Here is an 8249-nt window from a genome sequence, read left to right on the forward strand (position 1 = left end):
ACTGCTGTATCAAATGCAGATGTTTCCTTTCAGTTTTTAATCAATTTTCTTTGTGAAATTAAACTGGGCATTTTCATGATAGGCATGGCAAATAAGAATCATGTCTCTCTCTTAAAACATAACTGTGTGTTTAGGCAAATCAGAAGGAGAATGTAACTTTTCTAATATAAATCTAAACCTTCTTCTCAATGCAGAGTAGCCTATAGCCATGGGGGAAGGGGAATTAAAGGATACAAAGTACATTATTCTGTGTCATGGCTTTCAACACTTGAGAATCTGAACTTGCGAGTTGGGGTCAACAACCAAATATATAAGAGCTAGGCCCAAAATGGTGTTTTCTGTTTGTAGGGATTTCTTAGTGGGACCAAAAATCCATTTGTCTGAAGAGATAACATCTAAAAAATTATTCTGGAAACACCCTATTTTTTAATCATACGGCAGCTAGAGATTTCATTTTAAGGCTTATTAGGTCCCTGTATGAAGGGAACCCCCTGCCTAGAACTCACCCCTCCCATGCAGAAGAGTGTCATCTGTCGCTATGGCTCTACTCCACTCTTTCCAGAACTCCATGGGTGGCACTCTGTGGAGTTGGGATCCACTTAGTAGGAGTGGACAGGTCCTAGGTGGTGAGGAGGCAGAGAGAGAATGGCCCCATGTTGGGTGAGGGAAGGGCTAGGAAAACAGCACCCATTGAAGTCAATGGGAGTTTTGTCAGTGGGCCACGATTTCACCCATATAATCCCACCACTAGTAGAAGACCTGTAGATATTACCTGGGAAAGGTGATATTGCCCAAGTCTATATTACCTTTCCAAGGATCCTCTTTATTGTGGGGAACCCTTGCCCTTTAAGCAGGCTCTCAGGGCAGCCATAATCTGGGGAAGTCTCTGGTAATAAAGCTCCAGTGGAACCAGGGGAAGAGAAGAGGGGAACACTGGGACACCAGAGTAGGATTAGACGCATGTGGCGCAACCAGCATCTTATTCCCCCCCCAATCCCTGAATGGAAGAAACTCTGTACAGAGGCTCTCATTAGTGCATCCTGTGGGTTTACCATGGGAGGTGGCGTCGAGGACCAAGATTTGTAGGTCAACAACCCAGAACAATAATACTGCAACCTCAAGGCAGGATGCTCCGGGAAGCTGGGACCATATATTATATGGGTAGGTCTACACTGCAGCTGGAAGCGAGCTTCCCATCCTGGGTAGACAGACTCACTCTAGTGGTAAAATAAAGCTGTCAAGTTTCCTGAAAGTCTGTTACCCTACAAACCATAAAGGTTCAAATTCCATCTTAAATCCTGCAAGATATTAAGCTAGGCATTTAAGATTTGCTCAAATGATTCAGCCTGAACAGTTATTAATAGTTTCCAGATTCATAGCCTGGCAGGAGATATAGCTCCAGAAGAACAACAGTAATTTTGAAAATATACTCTGGGCAGTGATGCAACCACACACAAAAAGTTGAGGGCCTGGGCAGAGTGGACAAGGAGTAGGTGTATAGGAATGCTGCTTCTGCATTAAGTGGGACAAGCCCAGCATTACTGTCACTCCAACAGTCGTTCCTCCAGTCTGGGACAGGAGGAATATTTCCCCACAATACATTGGCAGGAATACTGGGAAATGCCCCTCTCATTCCCTATTGCATCTGTGCATAAAGCACCAGATGACCATTTCCCCAATGCTCGTGATTGTTGTTACAGTGCAAGGGTGAGCTGCACCTGTGATCTCTCCAGTGGGAACTCTTTCCAAGCCACATACCTGTGCTTCTCTTAGGATGAAACCCCACAGTTCACCCTACTTTTAGACTGTTGTTACCATGTTAGAGTACATCCTGTTTCAGCAACCCTATTTTCTCCAGCAGGCCCAGCTGGAGTCAGGCCCTGCTATACATCTCTCTTGGGGAGCTGTTACCAGCTGATAAATACTGTGACCGTGGACAGCTTATTCAAATCAGAGTATTATTTATTTGTCCATAGGAATTTAGCTAGCAGAGTGAAAAGGTTAACTGAAGAAAAGGCTAAACACCTATTATCTTACTAAACCTTGGCCTTCCCGGCCAGTTCCAGGTAGGCTCACAGAGTTGGGGGACAGCACAGCAGGTTGCACCCAGGCAGCCTCTCCCTCCCAATCTGATTCACCCACTCAGCATCTATGGTCCTTCAATTCCCAGATAGATTTTTGTCCAGTTCAGTCTCTTTGTTTAAGACTTTCTGCCAGAAGACCTCTCAAGATGTGGAGCAGGGCCTCTGAACTTGCCAAATAGGTTTATGCATTTCTCCAGTAGTCTTCCCTGAGTAGGTTGAGGTATTGTCCATTAAATGTCCACGACTGAGTTGGTCAGTATCTGGTTCTTGTGTTCACGTGGCAAACTCCAGCAGGAATTAATTCTTTGTGTTCCATATAGCGACATAATAACCACCAAACATAGAGAGATGCACACAATATTAGTAAGAATACTGTAGATAGCACCCATGTTCTTCACAGATATTGACACTGGGATTTTTCATCTAGCTCTGGAGCATTTGGGTGAGATCATGTGTTGGGATCAGCTATCCCTAAGTCATCAGATTTCTGCTGTGATTGCCGAGTGGAGAGAGCATTTGGACAGCTGGGAGAGATTTTTCACCCAACATTTTTCTATGGCAGATGTAGATTTGGTGACACTGAAACGTTTTGAAAATTTGCATCCATCCTTCAGAGTTGTTTTGGTCAAAAAAACTTTTAAAATATCCAAACATTTAGTTTCAGCATTTTTGAAACAAAACATTTCAACTTTTCAGTTCCAAATGATGCTTGAAATTGAAACAAAACATTGTGTTTGACCTGAAATGAAATTTTTCAACTTTTTGATTCACCAAAAATTTCAAATGATTTTGTTTTTGTGTCAATCTGAAGTGATAATTTCCCCAATTTTTTGGAATTGGCAGTGAACTGAAAAAAATCCATGATTTGCATAGTTCTCATAATTTGTGATGTTGGTTCTTCCTGTCTTCTACTGGGTTTCTAGGATCATTGACCTCTGCATTAGCTACAGAACTAGACAGTCTGAGCAAACATCTGAAGTGACTGCCTCATTGCAGGGCCTCTCTTAGATTCCCTTTGGCCAACCATGAGTTTGTTTCCCCCATTAGCTGATTTAGAATAGAGAGATCTTTCCGAATGGTCTCCGAACATCCCACTGGATCAGCAGCACATGCCAAGAAGAGTGGAAATACTAGAGAGAATCTGGAGATCAACAGCTCCTTTGAACACAGCTGGGTGCTCTTTAGGCAGGTTAGATCTTCAGGGGCCATTATATCCCAGATTGCTCCAACTAGTTAAACCAAACCACGTGTGAAATGGCAGCTGCCTCTTAATTTTTTTAACAGGATAATTTAGGGGCTTATTTTTGTTTTTTTAAATGATAAAAACTCTTAAAGTGGTGCCTTTCCTCCCTTAATGAAGGGAGTGTGGAATCCATTGCTTTTTATAAACCTTTAATAGCTCTTGCAAATCTTAAAAATATGACCATAATCCCAGTTTCCATTTTTACCCTTCCAGTCTACCTCTCTAAAGAAATTTGACTACCTCATCCTCAGATGCCTCTTCTCTCTCCCCCCTTCATTTCATCATTCACCCAAAAAATCATGCACATTTTTAAAAGCCTCAATGTTTTTGCCCTGACCCTAGAGACACTCCCTTTGCTCAGATTGTGTGAAACAACTTCCTCATGGTCCCATCCTGGGGGGAGGGATAGCACAGTGGTTTGAGCATTGGCCTGCTAAACCCAGGGTTGTGAGTTCAATCCTTGAGGGGGCCACTTGGGGATCTGGGGCAAAATCAGTACTTGGTCCTGCTGGTGAAGGCAGGGGGCTGGACTTGATGACCTTTCAAGGTCCCTTCCAGTTCTAGGAGATGGGATATCTCCATTAATTCTATTCTCAGCATCTGGTCACTCTTGGTGCAAGAGCCTTCTCCGCTGCAGCCCTTGATGTCTTATATAGCCTTCCTGAAACTCTCCTCACTGGTTCTTCATCTCATTGCAAAGCTGGGCTAAAAATGTATCTGTCCTCTTGTACCTGTAACTCTGCATTTCTCTTCATCATGGTATTACCTTTAGGACTGGATGCTCTAATTAATTTGCTGTATAATTGTCCAGATTATCCCCTCTTGCATGAAAAGCCACCAAATGGGCCTTTTTTTACAGAGAAATCTTCATGAAGAATTCCATCCACAGATTACCTCAAACTGTCCCATTGAGAGGCAGGGGGGCTGACATCCCCTGTGGAAAGGCCACCTCCAATGTGCTGGCTCCCCTGGAAAATTTTCTAGCTCTGGTTTCTATCCAAGGCTGATTATTATTATTATTTTAAGGTTTGAGTAAAAGGTGAGAGGGGAGTGGAAAAGAATACACAGTTCCCATTATAAAATAAATAAACAAACAGTCTTACAACAACTCCTATTGAACAGCTCCAGTACCAAAATAAATGGGAGGGGACTGTTGAAATGTGAGAGGAACACAGGCCTTATTAGAGGAAGTGCCTTTGATGGTTCCCATGAATGCTAGTTTTGATGAGGTTAAGATACGCGTCTCTAAAAATTAGCATTTTGCCCATCCAGAATTAGTGTATTGTACTTCTAAGGGTGTAGATGTATGGTTTTGTATTATGATTTGAGAAACAAAATGTGATTCTGCAATTAAGGACGATCAAAGTGCACAAGGGTTTGAGTTAAGGTTGCATTTGGCATTTCCTGATTTGAGTGCTTTAACTGTGCAACCTTTACATTCTGTTACTGCAACCTAGGCTGATTTAATTAAACACCTACACACACAACTCCATTCTATAATGATATGATAAAATCATCTAGCTCTGTTTTACTGCTTGTTAAAATCTTTCCTTTCTCCCACATTTTCAACCAGGGCATAGCTGAAACCAAAGTCACTTTCTATTAATAATATTTAACAGATGGACCTTTTTGTCCAACACCACACTGACCTCAACATTTACCCAGCTCACAACCTCCCTTGTGAGGCAGCTAAGTAATTCTATCAACCTTCCACAGAGGCACAGAGACTGAGTGTTACGTTCCGATACCTTTATTCAGGTAAGGATATGAAAGGAAGGCTGGAACCATGGTTAGCACGCTAGCCTGAAACCTGGGTTGAAGTCCCTGCTCTGCCACAGACTTAGTGTGACCAAGGGCAAGTCATGTAGCCACTCCGTGCCTCAGTTTCCCTTCAGTACAATGAGATGATAGCATTGCCCTAAATCCATTAAAGATTGTAAGATGTGCTGATATCATGGTAATGAGGGTCATTTAAGAACCTTAGATAGACAGATATATTAATACCCTACTCCATGTAGCATGAATAATGGTAGCAGAATCTGGCTCATGTGATTGTTTAGGACTAGATTCTGCAGCCCGTACTCACATGCTTTATTTAGTTGACAACAGTGGGACTATTTGCAGGGAAAGACACTACTCTGCATAACGGTGGGAGAACTGTTTCAGAGTAGCAGCCGTGTTAGTCTGTATCCGCAAAAAGAACAGGAGTACTTGTGGCACCTTAGAAACTAACAAATTTATTTGAGCATAAGCTTTCGTGGGCTACAGCCCACTTCATCAGATGCATAGAATGGGAGGTGGGAGAACTGGGATCTTTGGCTTCAAGGTTAGCTGAGGTTTAGCACTGGAGATCTGTGGCAACCAGAGGAAGGGAAATTAGAGAGTGCTGGTGAGTGGAGAGATACATACTGGACATATGCATCCGAAGAAGTGGGCTGTAGTCCACGAAAGCTTATGCTCTAATAAATTTGTTAGTCTCTAAGGTGCCACAAGTACTCCTGTTCTTCTTTTTGCGGATACAGACTAACACGGCTGCTACTCTGAATACTGGACATAGGGGCTCTCTGCCATTGGCTAAGGAGGAGCAGGAGGAACTGCGGTTGAAAGGGAGGAAATGTGAAAGAAAATGCTGAAACATCACACATTGGTGGGGCCAAATGAATGAGTTTTACACACAAACCTCCAGGGTTTATATGTCACTGTAAGATGCATAAAGATGACATAGACGGTGCTGAGGGAATAGGATTTGCCACAAATCCATATAAGCATCTTCTGCAGTTCTGGGTCAGGGTGCGGGTGAGGGGGGAAAAACACATGCATTTTGTTTTGCAGCCTCAGACCATTTTCATTTGGAAAGGCTACACCCATCCGGCCCCGTCATTGGAAAGCTATTAGCAGGAAAATGAGTGACAGCAGCTCAAGGTTAGAGAAGCCCAGACGAGGCCCTGAAGGCATGACAGCATCAAGGCGCCTAGTATACCTTAACTGCTAATTTGCCGGACACTCACACAGCACAGTTCTGTGGCCTCCCTTAGGCTGTAGCTGAGTGGAACCCATTAACATGTAAAAATACTTGCAGAAGTCAGAGGGGGAAAATGGTATTTGTGGAGACCCATTACTCAGTGCACTTTCATGTGTGCCAAAGTTTGCTGGCATGGCTTCGAGTTTGATAGGGAACATCTGGGCTGTTGTTGCTGCATGTAGATTGGCTAAGGGCAGCGAACAAAAGGGGTCTGTGCAGGAATGTACGGGTGGGGAGAAAAGAAATGCCTCTGCAAAGGAAAAGCGAAAATACTCTCTTATGAAGTGAGCTTAATGCACATCTCACGTTCATGCTTTTTAAATGGGATAAGAGGCTTTCCCTTCCAAGGAATGCCACAATAATGAATGTTAGGCACTGGTCTTAACCACACACAAGCACCCTTGTGCCTGCGCATAGCTGCTTATTACTGCAGACTGGTCAAACAACTTTGATTCGGGGGCCATGCTAGTAACAGCGCCAAAAACAATATGTCTGAAAACAACAGCCCTTTCCAGCAGAGACTCTCCAGGCTCTTTACAAACATTCATTCCCATAGCGCCCCTCTGGGGGCGGGGCACAGTTATTACTACTATCGCACCCCCATATTGCTGATAGAGAAACTGAGGCACAGAAAGCCTAAGGGTGGGATATCCAAAAGCCTTCAGAACTGACTTGGTAGAACTCCAGTGGGAGTAGAGTTAGGCCAATGTGGAGCACTTCCAAAATCCCATCCCAAAGGCATAGCTGGTGGAAATTAACTGCATTTTAATTTTTGGGATGACAGTTTTCAGTGTCATTTTGAAATCACACACACAAAACAGAAAAAAAGGGATAGACTACAATTTTAGAATTCCCCTCCTGCCTATTTTCAACTAGCACTAGAGCTAGGTGACATGTCAATGAATGTTGTTGGTCAACATTTTGATTTAAAGAGTGTTGATGACATTTTTTGGTAATTCTTCTGCTCTTCGCCCCCTGCCCCCACACACATCTTTTTTTATTTTTTTGACCAATTTTCCTTAAAGGCTACAGTTTCCAAAGCATATCCACCATCATGTACACAGAGGCCAAAATCTGTGTATGCACTTTTAGCCCATTATTTAAAAACAAAACAAACCCAGGGGGAGTTTTTAAATGGTTTGAAAATAAGGAGTCATGCCCTCCTGACTGTGTGGACAAGCAAGTGCAGCAAATCAAAGGCTGTGCAACTGATCGCACACTGCCCAGCTGGGTGGCAGTCATGGGATTTTCAAGCAAGAAGACGGAGCCCCTGAAAGATAATGAAGGATGTGGGACAAACTTAAGAGATAAGGGAAGGGCAGCTGTCCACCCTGCTGTTGCTGAGCTGAAAAATAAATGGTGGGTATAAAAATGCAGGGAACTCCTTGAGTGTATCACATCCCAGTCTGCCTTATATGCAGCCACTGCCTCACCCATCACCATTGTGTCTGAGTGCTTCACAACACTCTGGTGAGGTAGGGAAATATTATTGTCCCATTTTACAGATGGGGAAATGAGGCACAGCAAGACAAAGGACGGATTTTTAAAGATATTTAGGTGCCTAAAGATGAAGGTAGGGGTCTAGTGGGATTTTCAAAAGCACCTAGGTGCCTAACTCCCATTGACAAGCCCACTTGGATCAGTATCTTTAGATCCCTAAATACTTTTCAATACCTGGCCCTAAGTGACTCACCCAAGGTCACACAGGAAGTATGTGGCAAAGCAGGGAATCCCGCATACCAAGCTAGCGCCCTCACCACTGAACCAGCCTTCTGTTCCTTCTCAAGGTTGAGATGCCAAGCTGAGCACAGGAGGATCGTTGGAAATCAGGCTTCTACTTGGGAGCTAATTTCAGCCTTCACTGCTTCATAACATGTGGCAATGAATTACACAGGTTAAT

Source organism: Malaclemys terrapin, chromosome 8 (genome assembly GCF_027887155.1).
Source record: "Malaclemys terrapin pileata isolate rMalTer1 chromosome 8, rMalTer1.hap1, whole genome shotgun sequence".
NCBI lineage: Eukaryota > Metazoa > Chordata > Testudines > Emydidae > Malaclemys > Malaclemys terrapin.